Consider the following 18486-nt stretch of genomic DNA (forward strand, 5'->3'; position numbering starts at 1 on the left):
TTTATTTTAACTATGGGGTTATAGAGCTCATCTATGGATTTCCATTGCTGCTGGCTGGGAATGGTGCGGGAAAAGTGACTCCACTGAAAGCCATTTATTGTCTATTGACAAAGCTCAGAGATTACTAAATTACCCTCATACATTCCAAAATCTTCATTGAAAAAAAAATCTAGGGTAACAAGGAGAGATGGTGTATCTTTTATTTTAAAAAATAGACTACAGTTAATTGTTAGGCAGTAATCAGAAGGACCCTCAGTAAGCTGCTTAATAGAAAAGGAAGAAAAAGCCTTGTACAAAAACAAAAGAAGTTTTGAATAGATCCCTGATTGAAAGATGGCAAATGCTAATTATGTGTGGGTGTGATGGAAGTTAATATTCACTGACTCTACCCACCAAGGGTCTGCATTCATTTCTAAGACCTGCAATTTGACACCACTTTTCATATTTTAATTTATTTTTTAAAGCAAAACCAGCTGCCATTAGAAATCTCATCCTTTGCCTTGACATGGTTTCCAAGAAAACAAAGGGACTGCCCTTAGCAACATGTCCTGTGTTTACACCTCTACCTATTAACAGATCCCATTAAAGATGAAACCTCTTGCTTGCAGGATTTAAATAATGGAAGCATGTATGCACAGATGTTCTTGCTTACACTGGTATAAATTAGAAAGGTCAAGAAAGACATAATGACATAACTAGAGTGAGAAGAGAATCAGACACAGCATAGATTTAGAGTCTATTACTGCTTTTACTAACAGCTAGTGGAGTTTTTCCTTTAGACCCAAGAAGTAGAGGAAGCAGGTAGACAGCAAAACCTGTGAGGGCCTGATTTTTTCCCTCTTGCTTTATACCAGTGTGATGTAGCATCATTGATATCCATGGAGTTGTTCTTGATTTACTTCCACATAAACAAGGTGCCATCCTGTCTGGATACTATCCTATCTATGACAGATGCAGCTGCTGATACTGCTTCCCATGCAGCATTCTTGTTGCACCCAAGTTGGTTATAGATTGGCAGCCTGGCAAGCTGATTGAATAGCATATTTTTTGTTACTAGATGCACTATCTGTATTACCTGTCAGGAACAACATGTGGGTTAGAGCACTCTATGCAACTTTCCAAGAAGGAAGTGGCCCTTGAAATGACTTGACATCCCAAAAACAACATGTTCAGCAGCTTCTGGGTGGCTAACTGAGGGCCCAAGCCTCATCTTTTGGCAAAGCCGGGTCTTCGGGGGCATGTGTCCATGGGAGCTGCATCCTTTTTTTTCTCAAGGAGGCTGTTTAGACTAGAGCCATTTAATGCAAAAGCTGCTTTTCATGAAATCTTTGTTCCTTTTTTCCCCTCAGAAATTATGCTCTTCATGTGTAATCTACTTAGCAACCTGGACTTGAAAAATATTGGATAAGGAAAGACATCTTAATGGGATGATGCCAGAGGACCCAGAATTCCCAACATAATTTTCAAACCAGCAGGCTACCCTAATGCTGGGGTTTAGTAGTCAGTAGTTAGGAACGTTTGCTTTTCTTTGGAAGGAAAAACCAGACACCCTTTTGAAGTGCTAATTTGGCTAACCAACACAAAATCATAATCCTTATTTTATCAATTTCCCCCTTATTCCTTTTCCTCCCTACTCCCAGTGAATATAAGCAGTAACAACAGGTTATGAATGACTCTGAAAATTTAATCATGGTTCTGATTCAGGATGAAGTCAGTCACTTTCACAAGTAATATTTCAGAACATTGATTAATAAAACTAGGAAATATCTTATTTCTAATGGCCTACAAAGTGTATCCTCAAGAAATTTCATTAAAGAAAACTACTACCTTGATAATTGCATCCAAAAAGAATTGAATTGAAGGAAACTGAAACTTGACCAAAAACTTCCATGTAATGACTCAGAATTCCATGTTCACTCAGATTAAATTGATATATGAGTGAGAAAGGAATGTCCCAAAAGACCACTTAATAGAACATTAACAGAAAACCAAGGAGCAATGATCACATCTTAGGCTGTTCTTCACATTAAAAAGGTAGGTGTTATGCAGTGAGATTACTAGCATGTATTAGCTGTCCTGAAATAGAGGCCTAGTCATCTGTAGGGGGTTTTTTTTCTGCAAGGTAGCTAAGCAAGGTCAACTGCCACCTGCTCTTGGATGACCTCATACAGGTCTTGTGCAGACATGCAGTTCTCCTGAGAGAGTTGCTGCTCTACTGTACAGAAGTTCAGGCCTTTTCTCACAGAGTAAAAATGGCTACTCCAGGAAAAAAATAACATGGGAATAACCAAAGTTAAATCACTCCCTAAAGAATGGGAGAGCGAATGTCTATACATGCTGTGGCTTCTCTCAGAAAAGAACCTAGTCCTTCAGCATCTCTACCCCTTCCCCCCTGAGGAACAATGTGTTCCTCGATGGACCCTGCTGCTTCAACAGGGAGCAAAACACTCCCCCTTCACAGTCCCCACATTGTGCTTCAGGAAAAAACAGGCTGACTATAGGCAGTTTGGGTCAGCCAGTCAGGGTTGCCCTGTGCACTGCTACCATCTGTCACCAGGCAGACTAAAGAAACTTGCAGAGCAGGCTGAGATGTGTGTACAGTGCCTATCCCTGGTTGCCCAGTGTCAGCATTACAATCTCTCCACTCTTGAGGGCCTCAGCATTTGAATGTCTGTACATGCAGCTCTAGGAAGGTTATATCAGGAGAATTGTTCCAGGCTATGTGAATGTGTACACAGCCTTAGTTTACCTCATGTTAAAACTGAAGAAGTCTGTAGGAGCCATGCCATCATATCTAACTTTAGTATCTGACCTTTAAGAATATCCTCAGTCTAGTTTGCTTCTCATTAACTTTATACTAGGGGCAGATGTGCATCTTTTGTAAAGAGTAATCTCTTAATAAGACACTCACGCTGGTGGCAGATATACACGTACACAGCAGACACATAATATAGCTGTTTCAGGAACATGTTATTCCATAGGGAGGTTGTAATAGATTACAAGTATATTATTTGTTCCCAGTGAACAAGGGTTTATTTCCAATTCAACTGATTCCTCCATTTACACAGGTGCTCAGGACAGGGAATGGCTGCTTGACTGACAAAGGGATGAGTATGCCTTTAGGAAGTACAGCATCATACCCAAGGCCTCCTGGGAAGAGACCGTGGGTATGACGGAGCAGTGGATTCTACTTCTACTATGGATGTGTGGCCTTGTTTTATTTTATTGTTCAGTTAAAGACCTTGCTAAGAAGAGTTCATTCATTCATTCATTCATTCTTTATTGGGTCATCCTACTGCCTCACCATGATGTATCATCCTCTAGCAACATTCTAAATGATCCTTTTCTCTTATTCCTGAGGTACTTATTAGGGGTGTGTCAAATGGGCCATATTCAATTCGGATTCGGCCTCAATCAGAGACAGTGAATCGATTCATTGATTCAGATCGCTGTCCTGATTCGATTTGGCCGAATCTGAATCTGAAGAGAGAGAATCAGTGATTTGGCCATAGACACAGCTTTTAAAGTTTTTTCTACATACTTCAAGGTATCAGGCACAGCTTGTGAATGCTGCAATGGTGGGATGGATAGAGTGTCCCACAGGAGCGCAGGGGGCCCCTCGTGTGCTCGGTGGTAAACCCAGAAGTGGACCGGCAGTACTTCCAGTCCTCATCTGGGTCCACCACTGAGTGTGCGGGGGACCCCCCCATCCCACATCCCCTCTGGCTCAGTGATGGAGTGTGGGGGGACCCTGGGTGCACCCCCAGGCCCAGGAGGCATGAGTCGCGGGGGCAGGGGTCCCCCCATGCACTCCCCAGCAGACCCAGAAGTAAACTGGAATTGCTTCTGGTTCACTTCTGGGTTTGCTGCAGAGTGTGGTGGGGACCACCCCCTGCGCTCCCGTGGAATGCTGCATCCACGCCAGCATCTCAGCTTTCACAAGTCACCTGGTACCTTGAGGTACATAGAAAAAATATTTAAAGCTGTGTCTGTGTCCGAATCATCAAATCTTTCCAAATCTCTCTGAATCAATTTGGAGGGTTCCGATTCGATTTGGAAAGATTAAAGGGTCTCCTTAATGAAGATTTGGAGATTCAGCTGCCGAATTAAGGCAAATATCCGCCTAATCGAATCAGTGACCAAAGCTTCGCACAACCCCAGTACTTATTCCACTCTGATGAGAAGAATCTCAAGGTTTTTCCATACTGCAAGGGCTCTCTGGTGTAGCTATCCTAGCAAAGCTCCATAATAGAGAAGAAAGTTATACTAGCAAAAACACTTTTCTGGCTAGGGTAGTTTCATAGTTGGTAGGGTCGGAAGGGACCTGAGCAGATCATCTAGTCCGACCCCCTACCATGGGCAGGAAAGGATGCTGGCGTCAAACAACCCTGGTGAGGTGATTAAGCAATTCTGTCACATATGTCACACATGTTCTTTTGTGGGGATTTAGGCCAGTTAAATTGTACATAGGCTTCATTTCACGAAATGGAGACCCACTACCATATTATTTATTGATCTCTAAGGTAAATAGTTTCACTTCTTTCCTTCCCGCTTCCCAATCACAACTTACCTGGTGTATTTAGAATATGATTAATGTTCTCCATTGTTGCTCTGGCTCTTAGGGGAAATGTGCAATAGCAGAGATAGTATCAGTAAACATGTCATGCTTTTGTCTCAGTGTCATTAATTGTACTCATAGATCCTAGTCTTGGATGTGGAATATTAGGACCTGATTGTACCTTTTAACTTGCAGGGTGTGCAGAGATTATGACCTGCAATGGGAAACAAAATTCCCTGTCAAGGTACACCAGATTATAGCCAGAGCTTTGATGTCCTTTCAAACAGTCTTGTGTGGGATCCTGATTAGTTATTCCCACCTACGCTTTGCACCCAGTTTTAATAGCCCCTGGCAGGAAGGAAAGTCTAGTGTGGGGATCCCAAAATGACACCTGAGCTTGATGGTCCCAGTCCATCAGTTCACTTCATGATTTTTTTCTTGTTTTAGGTTGAAATCAGTAAAGATTGTTATACTTGGAAGCTGCAGGTGTAGTGCACAGAACTGGCATTCAGTCAATCTGCATACAGTTTCTTGCTTAGCCACAAACTTTCTGCATGACTTCTGGCAAGTCAGTTGACCTCTCCTTGTGGCTCAAACCCATCTGGAAAATGAGGGCAAGGTGAAATGCAGTAATAAAGGTTAAGTGCCTTGATACTACAGTGATAAGGGCAATATAATTACTTAGATAGCAGCAAGTAATTCTTAAAGTACTGGCTGATGCTCTACAAATTTTCTTGTAAGAATTGCATTGAAGTGTGCAATGACTGTATAATATGGTCTGTGGTGGGCTTAGCCTTGACAGAGCAGCATTTGGGAAAGGGAAGTGTGATATATGTTTACAGATTATGTAAACTAAGTTGTGTAATGACAGTCCATGATGTTATTTGAGAACTAGTACTTTTTGCATGCTATAATGGTTATTTACCTGGGGATAGAGTTACAGTTGTGCATATAACATTTCCTAATTTTTGAGTGTTTGAGATGAAAACCTGGGTCTGAGACCTGCAACTGGCACCCAGTGAGGAGATTTGCGCGCCCAGGTTAGGCCCACATGGACTTCAGTGTTGTGAGTCCATTCAGGGGTTAGCTTGTATGCATGCAGATACAAGATATGAGCCTTAATTCTCCAGGCTACTGAGAATATATTATGTTTTATTAGAAAATTAAGAGGATCAAGGACCAACAAGTTTCTATATAGAGCTGTTTGGAAAGTGCCTACCAAAACAAAGTTTTGCTAAAATCAAAAGTGAAGATTTTGAGTTTTTCCCTTCAGATTTTTCCTCTTCTGTGCCTGGGTAATACCACCTGCAAGGGGTCATAATCTGTCCTCATTATACCCATGTAATCCTACTGAAGTGAATGCAGTTGCATGCAGCATCTGAGGGGAAAATATATATGTAATGTATGGCCAAAATATATCTGTACTTAGAGTCATGAGGAGCAATACTAAAGTCCTTCATCACCAGAAAGGAAAAAATACAAACAGATTTTACTTATAACCTAAATTGTTGCATCTTGCTGTACAAGTCTGTTTTACCCTTGTGCCTCAACCAGTGGCATATATAATGAATAGAAGTCAGTCCTACATGTTTGAGAGAGAGGAACAGAGAAAGGAATGCCCACTTGTTGGGTATTTTACCCTCAAAAGTGGTTTTATTTCCCATGCTGAAACAGCAGAGCCAATTTGGAGTAGCAATTCTTCCCTTCCCCCTACCCGGTTCACTTGTAATCTGTAAAATCAGACAGTTTAGAAACAGCATACCTTAACAAATGCTGAATGGTTTTTGCTTGGGTGAATCCAAGATTTTGCAAAAGAAACACAAACGCTGAATTATTTGGGTCTACATTCAGATCTGCAGGTTGCATCTTGCTGCTCTACTTTTGCGGGGAATTCCTGAGCCTTCCTGAGGTTTGAAACTGCATTCCCATAATTTCTTCTTCACTTTCTGTCTGCTTGTTTCTCTGGGTACAATCAGCTGTCATTGATTTTATGCTATGCATAGAGCCCTTTCATAGCTGAGCCTTTTGCTGTGGACAGTCTACTGTAAACCAGGTCCCCATAAACCATGGGCCTATAAGAGTTTTGTGTGAACACTGCCTGTTCCTTGCTGGATCCAGCATTTTGGGGGGGGAAAACCCAACCCCCACCCAACCACATGTGTAAACCAGCTTTGATCAGCCCCCTTGCACACCCATCCCCTCCACACACCCCTGACACAAACACACATGCAGCCCACTCCCACCCCCCACCCAAACAGTCCCCAAGCTTTGGCCCTTCAGCCCCTACAAACTTAGCTGTATGCAGCTGCCGGGGCTGCTCCAACTCCCCTGCCTGACTGCATGCCGGTGATGTGCATGTGTGCCCTGCCTCCAATGCCCCTCCACAAATTCCCCCCCAGCCCCAAGCAGCTCCTTGCTAGGATAAGCAGGGAAAAACTATGAAGCCAAGTTGAACAAAATCCTGGATATTTGATCATATTTTAAAAAGCTGCCCAGATGGAGATGTGAGGACCCAAAAAGAGGACATGTCTGGGAAAACCTGGACATATGGTAAGCCTACTGTCTGGGCCAGACTGAGGCCTGAGCTTCAAGGCTGTAGTCTGGTGCCATACTCATTAGGTATGAGTGGCTCTGAAAGTCCCCCCTTCCCCTGGGAAGCCAGTAGTAGCAGTGGCTGGGGGAGGGGATATGCTGCTAAGTACTGAGTGGAGGGAGATGTTTGGATTTCTTACCAGATTTGTAGACTTTAAAAAAGTCCCTGGCTGCTGGTCCCGCTATGTGGCCTAAAAGAAAGGGGTGTTACTGTGCCACTGCACCCACTCCGGATCTGCCCTTAAACTTTTATTTGTGGTGTAAAAGACCACATGATTAGGAATTTAATTCAATTATTACTTCTAAAGCAGTTAAGTATTTGCAAGTCTTTTGGTCAATTGATATTTCTCTTAATTAATATTAGGTTAAGTGCAGGAGTATTTACTCAGTTTTAATCAGAGAAACTCCTGTAACCCTTCTGCCAGGCACTGGTTGGCAGCAACAAGGTTCAAATTTTGGGGTCTCCCATAAATTTTCACTGTGGCTTGAGCCCCTACCCAGAAATCTGGGATCACTGAATTTAGCTGGGGTGTCCTATATAAACAAAAACACCTCCTCATGAGCAGTGTAAACATAAGGCTAGAGTTATTACATAAAATAAAGGCAAGCAAAACAAAGGAAAACAACAAATGCAGTTTAAAAGACTATCAACTACAAAGCATTGTCTATAGTTTGCACCCTCTTGGGGAGGCTTCACCCGTGTCCAGGCAGTTTGGAACATGGACGCTCCCAAAAGGGTAGTTCCAGGGCCCTGGACCTCTGAACCTGCCCTTCAGCAATGGGCTGGAGATGGGGACCTGCACCAGAGTGCTTTTGAGGGTTTGCTGCATTGTGGGGAACTGCTAGAGAGTAGGTCCTTCTGTGTTGCAAGGGGGCCTTCATTGCTCCCTGCAAAGATGTAAGTAGCTGATCTCCACTTCCACACGGTGGCTTTGAGGGATTAAGTGTGGATTTCAGCAGCATACCACAACCCAAAATTCCTAGTCCCAATCCCAGCTCTGCTGGGGCAAACAACAGCAAAAGAACTCAAAGAAGGGCCAGCCAAACAATAAAAGAGCTTGAACTGCCACGAGTGCCCAACCACAATGCTTGGTTGGGACATAAAGAGCTACAAAAGCAACACACATGCCTAACCCCAAGCCCAGCCAAAAGATGTGTCCAGCCCCAAGCTAGGCCCAAACATACAGTGGGGCCCATCTATGCAGTTATGTTGAGATACAACAGCTGTAAAATAATAAAAGGGAGACTCAGGCCTGTCCTGCACCAGGGTCTGAACATACAACAAAAGAGCACCAGGCCTATTTGGCTGCAGACTGGACATCTAGTCTCAGCTATACAACTATGCAGAGACACAATAGATGTGAAACAACAAGAAAGGGTGAGCCCAGACCTACTTGGCTGCAGACTGGACATAGTTTCATAGTAGCTAGGGTCAGGAGGGACCTGAGCAGATCATCTAGCCTGACCCCCTGCCATAGGCAGGAATGAATGCTGGGTTCACAAGACCCCAGACAGGAGATCGTCCAACCTCCTCTTGAATTTGCCCAAGATCGGGGTGAGGACCACTTCCCTGGGAAGTTGGTTCTAGATTTTGGCCACCCTAACTGTAAAATATTGCCTTCTTCTCTCTAACCTAAACCTATTCTCCATCAGCTTATTACCGTTGTTCCTTGTCACCCAGGTGGTGCTGGGGAGAAAAGGGCTCTGCCTATTTGCTGTTGATCCCCCCCCCCCGATGAGCTTGTAGGCAGCCACCAGGTCCCCCCTCAGCCTCCTCTTGCTGAGGTTGAACAGGTTCAGGTCCCTCAGCCTCTTCTCATAGGGCCTGTCCTGCTGCCCTCTCACCAAGTGGGTGGCCCTCCTCTGAACCCTGTCCAGGCTGGCCACATCCCTTTTGAAGTGCGGCACCCAGTACTGGATGCAGTACTCCAACTGCGGCCTGACCAAAGTCGCATAGAGAGGAAGTATCACCTCTGGACCGGCTTGAGATGCACCTGCCTTGCAGATGGCTGGCCTTGCTGGCTGCGGTCTGGCATTGGCGGCTCATGTTCATCTTGGAGTCAATAATGACTCCCAAGATCCCTTTCCGCCTCTGTGCTTTCAAGAAGGGAACTCCCCAGCCTGTATGTATGCTGTGGACTCCTTCTCCCAAGGTGCAGCATCCTGCATTTATCTACGTTGAACCCCATCCTATTCTCTTCTGCCCACTTTTCTAGTCTGTCTAAATCTATTTGCAGCCGCTCTCTCCCTTCAAGTGTGTCCACCTCGCCCCACATCTTAGTGTCATCAGCAAACTTGGACAGCGTCCTTTCCACCCCCTCATCCAAGTCGCTGATGAAGATGTTAAACAGTGCGGGCCTGAGACCCGAGCCCTGGGGTACCCCACTGCTCACATCTCGCCAGGTTGAGTACAACCCATCCACCACTACTCTCTGGGTGCACCCCATCAGCCAATTTTTTACCCATCCAACTGTGTAGGCATCAATGGCACAGTCACTTAATTTATTGATGAGGATGGGGTGAGAGACAGTGTCAAAGGCCTTCTTAAAGTCTAGAAAGACTATGTCCACGGCAACACCATCATCCAAGGATTTACTTGCTTGGTCATAAAAGGCAATCAGGTTGGTCAGGTAGGACCTGGCTTTGATGAATCCATGCTGATTGCCCCTGAACATGATCTCCCCTGCAGGCCCCCCACAGATGTGCTCCTTGATGATTCTCTCCAAGATCTTCCCAAGCACTGAGGTGAGGCTTACAGTCCTATAGTTACTTGGGTCCTCCTTCCTCCCCTTGAAAATTGGGACCACATTAGCCAGTTTCCAATCCCCCAGCACCTGGCAAGATGACCATGAATGCTCATACAGCCGGGCCAAGGGCTCCGCGATGACCCCTGCCAGTTCCCTCAACACCCTTGGGTGGAGGGCATCCAGACCTGCAGATTTAAAAATGGCTAGCCCTTCCAGAAGATCCCTAACTACATCTGCACTGACTGAAGGCCTGGCAGAGCTATCCCCAAGATTGTCCCTACCTCTGGTAGGTGGGATGTCCTGGTCACTGTTCAAGAAAACAGAGGCAAAGAAACTGTTAAAAACATCAGCTTTCTTGTCTGGCATAGCCACAAGATTACCGTTTGCCACTTGCGGGGGCCCTACACTGCCTGGTAACCTCTTCTTGCTCCCAATGTACTTGAAAGAGGACTTTTTGCTGTCCTTAATCCTGGATGCTAGCCTGAGTTCCATCTCTACCTTGGCCTTCCTAATAGCCCTCCTACACTCCCGGGCCGAGGAGGAGTACTCCTCCTTGGTGATAGCTCCTCTCTTCCACTGGTTGTATGCCCCCTTTTTAGTCCTCAGGCATTGCTGAATGCCCTTGCTGATCCAAGGGGGTTTCGGACTACTCTTATCCCCCTTGCTTCTCTCAGGGACTGTTATCCTTTGGGCCTGGAGGATCGCCCCCTTAAAGGTACAACCATACCTCATAGACTCCCATGTCTTCTACCTTCTGGGCCCTCAGTGCCTCCCCCATTAGTCTCCTAAGCTCATTGAAGTTGGCCCTTCTGAAGTCAAGGGCTTTAGCCTGGGTGTAAGCCCTTGACACCCTGCGTTGGATACTGAAATCCAGCAAGTGATGAACGCTATTGCCCAGGTGGTCAAGGACCTGCAGTCCCCTCACCAGGTCATCACCCATGGCCAGGACCAGGTCCAGCAAGGCATTGCCTCTAGTGGGGCTGTGCACTTCCTGGATAAGGTGAAGGTCCTGTAATACATCCAGGAACCTACGCAAGTGGTCAGACCTGGCTGTCTGCTCCTCCCAGCAGATGTCTGGGTAGTTTAGGTCACCCATGACAATAACATCCCTTGACCTACCTAACTGCCTCCATAAGCGGACTGGAGAAGTCCTGGTCAAGCTCTTCTTCCTGGTTGGGTGGCCTGTAGTAGACACCCACCATAAGGTCCCTTTTGCCACGCCTCCCTTGTAGTTTGACCCAAAGTGTCTCTGCCCAACCCTCCTCTAACCCGAAGCTAATCCTTGATGAAGTGAGGTGCTCTTTGACACGGAGCACAACTCCCTCCACACCTTTCCTCTCTGTCCTGTCTCTTCTATATAGATGGATCCCCAAATGCCCGCCGCCCAGTCGTAGGTAGGGTCCCACCAGGTTTCTGTGAGCTCTACTAAGTCTGGGTTCTTACTTGCAATCAGTAGGCACAGTTCCTCCTGCTTACTCCCCATACTACGAGCATTAGTGTAGAGGCACCTGAGGCCTCCTGAGGGTGCCTGTGCCTCCCTCCCACTCCCAGGACAGTTGTGGCCCCCTACTCCCAGGACGTTGAAGTTTACCTGGGCTTCTCTTCCTCTTGTCACCCTGCATGCTGGTGAAGCATCCTCTCCCCTCGAAGTGGCCCGTTCCCCCGGCAAAGCTAGTTTAAAGCCCGCCGTACAAGATCAGCTAACCTAGAGGAAAAGATATGTCTGCCCTTAGGGGAGAGGTGAAGCCCATCCCACCCCAGCATGCCCTCCTTACAAAAACATGGGTCGTTGTCAAAACACCTGAAGCCTGTCTCATGGCACCAGCTCTGAAGCCACCGGTTAACCACGTCAATGCAGGCCTCATGATGCCTACCTCATCCACTTACCGGGAGAATGGAGGAAAATACCACCTGGGCTCCCATCTTCTTCAGTTGGTGTCCCAAGGCCTTGTATTCTCAGCCATGCTGTTATGCTGAGACATAACAGCTGTGAAACAACAAAAAGGGGGCCAGGCCTACGCCAGCCAGTAACTGCCAGGACTCCAGTCCTGGACAGCTTGCTCTAGGGATGAATACCCCCATTGTATTATCCCACTGAAGGCCTTAAGCATGGCTCAAAACTGCTAGCAAGACACAGCTGGAGTTCAGCCGTACAGCTAGGTTGCAACAACAATTAAAACATGTTAGGCTCTCAGCCCTGGCCCAAAGCATGCTAGGGCTCACCCTGGCCCAAAGCAAAACTGCCAGGCTCCAACCCTGGTCAGTGTGCTCTAGGGATTAATACCCGCAAGGTATTATCACACTCAAAACCCAAAAAACAAAAGGGGAAAGATGAGAGAGAGAAAAGGGGTCTCAAACCCTGAGACAAATTTTCTTTCCTTGTATCTCTATTCACAAAGCTTGAGCTCACTTGTCCAGTGAAGGTGGGGAGGGGGAGACCCACCAATGGGGAGCAGTTTCTCTGGATCCCAGTTCAGCTTTTCAGGTCTCAGCAGCCCCAGGAGAAAGAGACTGGAGCCTTAGTTGAATTTGTGCCTATATACCTGGCATAACATCACCCAAGCTTTTCCAATCGGGGCTTTCCAGCTTTCAGTTTTTCTCTCTCAATCAGTTAATTTAAAACAAGAACACTGCCCAGTTAACCAGTTAGGCTAGGGGTTTAATCCCCACCTTGCTTACATGACAAGAAGCCAGGTGTCTTATTTACAGTGAACACAGAGGGGTTTCTTAAAAAAAAGGCATGAACAGAAGGGCCTGTCTGCCTCAGATATCAGTCTAGTGCAGTGCAGTTTCTTCCTAAATTACCAAGCCATCAGAGAGGAGACCACATCTCAAATACAAAAAGCAAGATTATAGGACCAGGTTCTCTTCACTTCCAGTTGTTTTGTCACAGCTGGAAACTCCTTCATTGTAAAAGAAACCATTCCACCTCCCCCACAAGCCTAGCAGGTCTCCTCCTTCAAGTGCAGAGCCTTTTGACTGGCCTTACCTGTATGGTTCTTTTGCTGTCTCGTGGACCAGGACAGCTTCAGAAAAAAATCTTTGTTTTATTATTTAATTTTGCTGGCAGTTTTCTCAATAAAGTTAGTGTTATGTTAGCTCTCTTGCTTACTGGCAAATTACTACTCTCTTTGTAAAATCTCATTGTAACAGGTCCATACCAGCTTATGATGCATACTCTAAATGCCTCAACTGCCTGGGAGAATTCCAAATTCCCAGGAAAATGCTCCTTCTGCAAACATACAAGGGCAGGGTGGCTGGGCTGCCAATCTTCCTCCTAGATAAATCTAAGACTCCAATATCAAGCTCAAAAATCCAGGATCCCCTTGGACATTTGCCTTGTCAGGGTCAAAGCACACAGGCATAGGCTCCTTATTCTACGCAGAGTGCACTACTCTGCCTTGTGATTAAGGGGAGGCAAAATGTGTCTCTAAATTAAAAGGAAGTGGCTGGGGGACTTTGGAGTCCAAAAAACCTGTTTCTATGGAAAAAAAAAACATCTAGCTGTCTTTTCCTCAGGATTTCTATTAAGCAGTGAATTTGTGTGTTATTAAGGGAATTAAAGGTTTGTGTTTCAAAAGAGTTCTGATGTGTGCAGGAGTCAGTTGTTACAAGAACACACATTTCAGAGCAAACTGCTCCTCAACAAGTACGCTTTGAAAAAATGTGCTGCTGAACATCTTAGGAGAAGGAACAGAACTCATGGTATGTCAATATTGTAGAGCAGTGATTCTCAACCAGGGTGCCAGGGCACCCAGGGGTGCCATGAGATTCTTTGAAGGGTGCCCCAAGATGAGAGGAGATAAGCAGATAAATTCAGGCTCAAGGCTCAAGCTCAGTCCCTGTTTGCCCATTCTTCTGCTCCCATGACCCAGCCCCTCTGCAAGGAGGTAAGCACTGTAATAAATTAGTTTTTGAAATGGGGTGCCACTCATTTCACAGAAGTTATGAAGGGTCTAAGAAGGTTAAGAACTGCTGTTGTAGAGTATCTTCAGGTCCAGATTTCTCAGATGTACCCCCAAGTTTGCGAAATCTACCTGCAAGCATCCATACTGCAAAGCTGTATGTGGCTTTTGTAGCCATGTCTGTGCTAGCACTAGGATTACTGGGGTCTTGATGCCCCTTTAACTTGAGCCACTTAAAGAATTGGTTTGTAGCATGTTATGAGACAGCTTGTCTCTTCTTTTTGAGCTGCTGCATAGAACTATCCTTAGCCCACATTTAACTGGGGTATTGTGACTCATTGCGTTCTTTGCTTCTTCCTCTTCCAGCTGGTGCCAACCCATAGATCCAACATAGGTGACGCTGGTACCTCCTGAGGTTACACTTATAGTACAGCAAAATGCAGAGATGGTGAAGGGTATTTCTGGAGCAAGCGGACCACCTTAGGAATTTTCCATTGTCTGCAGGGTGTGGCGCTCGGCAGAGGAGTCTCGTGACAGGCCTGTACCCGCAGGCTGCAACCAACCAGGCTGCCTGCACATTGCATCCCCCAAACCAGAACCATGGCATTATATTAGAGGTGGGGCAGCTGTAGTTATCTCCAGTGGTTATAACATTACTCTGGGAACTGGGAGAGTAGACCTCAATCCTGAGTTTCACCTCATTCTACTGAGGTTACTTTGCAGAGCTCATTTTATCTCTCTGTGCCTCAGCCCCCATTTCCCTACCTCACACAGGTGTTGCAAACATAAATATATCCTCCGTGCTGAGGCCTTCAGGTACTACAATAACATAGGTATAATATAATTAATTATATATAACTAAGAGCAGGCACACACTATTTATTCCAAGGTAAAAGAAGGTAGGGCTTTACCACACATCAGTAGGTAGTTTCTGTCCTCATGCCATAATTTCTACCTCGTCTCTTCAGGTTGCAGGTTTTTTTGGGGACAGGATTATCTCTTAGCAGGTGCTTGGACAGTCTAGTACAATAGAATCCTGGTCTTAGTTTGGCCCTTTAAAAGCATTTGTACACGATTGCACCACAGCGCCAGGCGCATACATTTGTATAAATGGCAAAATGCGCGTCAACGTTGAGAAAATGGCAGCGGCGCACTTTTGAACTAAAACACATTGAAGGTGTTTTAGTTCAAAAGTGCACCGCTGCCATTTTCTCAGCAGTGACGCACATTTCGCCATTTATACAAATGCATGCAATGCTGTGCTAGGCGCGTCAGCTTGCATGTGAAGTAGACTCAGTTAATCAAGTCTGCTCTGACGTGCCAGATCTCTGGCATGTCGGAGCAGACAAATGTATGCGTATAAAAGCCCTAAGTGCTATCGTAATTCAAATAATAATGATAAATGTTCATTATTAAAATCTTAGGATGCTGTCTTCATACTAGAACTGCATACCAATACACAAACAGCGGGTAATTCAGGGTTCAGTTGTCCTCAGTTTTCATGGGAGCAGTAAGAAACAAGTGTCATTTCTATCATGCCTCTTCAAGTTGTTTTCAACTTTTTGGATTGTCTCTTTTTTCCTTGTGTAACAGAAGGGGTCGGGGTGCTTCGGTGTTTTAGTTCACTTGATTATGTTTTAACCCATCATCAGGCCGTCTCTCTATGCAGCACTACTCTGTTACTAGGAGGTAGCTTAAAACGTTTTGGACGGCAGCAAGAACATGCCTGGGATGTTCTAATAGTCCATAAAAAACATGAACCATCTCAGGGCTTGATTCCAAGGTCATTGAAATTAATGCAAAAAACAGGTCCTCAAGATCTAACAACACAGATGACTGGTTGTGAATTGGCTCAGGCTTGCAACTCACTGGCTGGCCAGTCTCCTTCACCGACAGTGGGAGATGAGGAGGAGGCAATTTTCCTTGCCAACTGATATTTCATATTTCAATCCCTTCCTGGCAACTTGTGATCTTGTTCTTGCTTCGAACCCTACATATCATAAGAATGGGCCTGGATGAATGTGAACATTTCTTTTGACTTCACCTCTTTTTCTCCCCTCCCACCCATCCCAGATGAAGTGGCAGGTGGACTGAGTGGGAGCAGTGTGAAAATTAACACAGAGGGAATGTATGACTCAGCATTCAGCAGGGAACTGCTGAGTATAAAGTCAACTAGTCTCCTCACACACTTTGGCACAAGGCTCTCATTCCCCCAGAGATTGGAAGAGGCCATTCTGGTTGGGACTGCACAGCCCACCAGTGGAGAACGAGCTGTGTTTGTTTTTTAAAGCAATGTGTTTTAATAGAGAGAAGGAACACAGAAGTGGTTCAAAAAGTGGATTATCTAAACTTCCTTTGATAGAGGACAGGAGGATCAGCCTTGTGCTTGAGGAGCTAGACTGCTACTCAGGAGATGTTGATTCAGTGCCTGGCTTCTCACAGTCTTCCCGTGGAGCTCTGGGCAAGCCACTTACTCTCTCCAGACTTCAGTTTCCCATCTGTGAAACAGAAAATAATACTTTTGTTGTCTAATTAGACTGCAATCAGTTCATGGAAGAGGCCATCTCTTACTATACATTTGTAGAGCACCTAGTGCCACGGGGCCTGATCTCAACTGGAAAATCCAGGTGCTGCATTATGCTACCAATAGTCCCTGGACATATTAAAATGTATGCTTTTTAGAGCAAAGACTGTGACTTCATATGTGTAGTAACTGCATAGCACCTAGCATGCTAAGACCTTGATCCTGACTCAGATCCCAGGGCATTACTGAAATAATAATGATGGTGGTGATGGTGACAATGATAATTCGTTAACATACCATTAATGGACTGACAGCACAGTGACACCTATTACTAGAATCCTGCTGTCTGAAATGCTGTCTCCCATTCATCTAGTACCCAGCTCCCTCTTTGCTGCCTCCTGTGTGCAAGGCAGAGGAGTGGCAGGTGGGTTAGGGAGGAGATGGAACAGAATATCGGTAAACTTGATTAGCTGGATAAAGAATGACAGGTAAAGAATTAAACAAGAAGAGAATGAGAATGCTACCAGCAGGTACTCTTGATATTTTCAAGTCTAATGTCCTTTTTTTTCCTTTAACCTCTGCAACCACTATGTCTTGCTAAAAATGTTGGGTTGGTTTTGTGTTTTGTTTTTGTTTTTTTGTTTTTTGGGGGGTGGGGATTTTCCTAAACAATTGATCATGAGCCAGGTTTCACCCCAGAAGTGGTTGTAGTTCACTGAGTGGAGAGAGTGATTCCTTTGACATAAACACTAGAATAATTGAATGCAGGGGTTTAGGTTGTTAGGTTAGAATAATTGAATAGTTCTTTCAGATACATATGTACATTTCCTACTGAAAGCCATAGATTGTAAAAATGATTTGGACTCCCTCAGAATGAACAGCTGTATAAAATACAAGAGCCCCTTATTGTTATTTCACTTTTCATGTTGCTTTTAATCTGGCATTAAATGGCTTCACAGTGTTTTCCCTCAATATGGTTTATTGGTTTTTGCTTTGTTTTTCCTTCCTGGTAATTAGATATGGACTGAAGCAATAGTCACAACTTCTAGCATCCCTGGGTTTAAGAAGTGGATCCATATCTTATGTCTGTTCCTGCTCTTACTCACTGATAATACTCACCCAGTATGCTCTTTCAACAACACCGTCATAAAAATCATCTGTGGTTCCCATCACTGCACCATTTCCATAGTCTATAAACTGTGGTCAGTGCCATTTCTTAGCTTCTTCCTAACTGCCACTAATATGTGACAGGAAAGAGCAAAAGAGTCTGTTTGAGCTCATGCACAGGAATTTCTGGGTTGCTAGCTACTTTTTGCCTTTCGTTTCTTGTTTTTTGCAGTGCCCAGGTAAGTATTTTTGCAACTATACAAAAAAAGTTTTCTTTTCTCAAGCTAACATATTGTATGTTTATTCTTTCAGAAGGGAGGAGCGAAGCAGATATTTCTCCAACAATAAGCTGAAGAAGAGGTAAGTAGGCACTTGATATCGTTTTACGTTAAAGTCTTATGTTTATAACCTCAACATGTGTTGTAGCTGAAGAATGTGCTGTGCAATTGATCCCTTGGTGCTGATTTGTGTCCCAAGATCTGAGCTCTTATTTAAAAAAATAGCATCCTCCTAGCCCTTTCTGGTGGTATAGATATTTGGAAAAGGGGAATGGAACTGAACTGAGACAGATGAAATTAGATCTTTCAGAGCCTGCTGAGAGCCTGAAACAGTGGCTCTGAAAGTTACGAACTGCTGCATTCCTCTCCAAGAGGTAGATGTTATCTCAACCTTATCTTTTTCAGTTGTGATCATTTTAGCAGAAACCTTCGACTAATGTGCATTTCTTGGCACCTCAAGCAGTCACTTGGGATGCTGTAAGTTTCTATTATATTTTCCACTTGGCTAACCAGATCATCTTCTTCCCTGACTTCCAGCTTCTGGGGTGCCTGTAAATATTGTCATAGCAAAATGTGAATTATTATTGAAAACTGAAAATGTCAGGAGAGCATAAAAATAAATTTAATTTAATATTAAATTAAATAACAGTTTTCAGAGGCTCTTCACCTCTGAGAATCAGGTCCCAGGTGTAGAAACTAGTTCACTTTTGGAGAGCTTTCTTTTTCTCTGCTGTATGACAGAGACCACAGTCAAAGCATTGTTTGGATTAATTAT

General features: G+C 44.7%; 1 protein-coding gene across 11 annotated transcripts in view; it reads left to right on the forward strand.

Annotated features, from left to right (window-relative positions):
* Nucleotides 1-18486, forward strand: part of PTPN5 (protein tyrosine phosphatase non-receptor type 5) — a 147351-nt gene that overhangs the window by 64349 nt on the left and 64516 nt on the right. For 10 of the 11 annotated variants that reach the window (XM_059722604.1, XM_019477155.2, XM_019477156.2 and 7 more), the window contains one exon: nt 17746-17793. The gene's annotated coding sequence lies outside the window, so the exon portion shown is untranslated. Of the gene's footprint in view, nt 1-15902; nt 17794-18486 lie in introns of those variants that run through there. The other variant, XM_019477153.2, reaches the window with a different exon arrangement.

The sequence above is a fragment of the Alligator mississippiensis genome, chromosome 2, assembly GCF_030867095.1.
Source record: "Alligator mississippiensis isolate rAllMis1 chromosome 2, rAllMis1, whole genome shotgun sequence".
NCBI lineage: Eukaryota > Metazoa > Chordata > Crocodylia > Alligatoridae > Alligator > Alligator mississippiensis.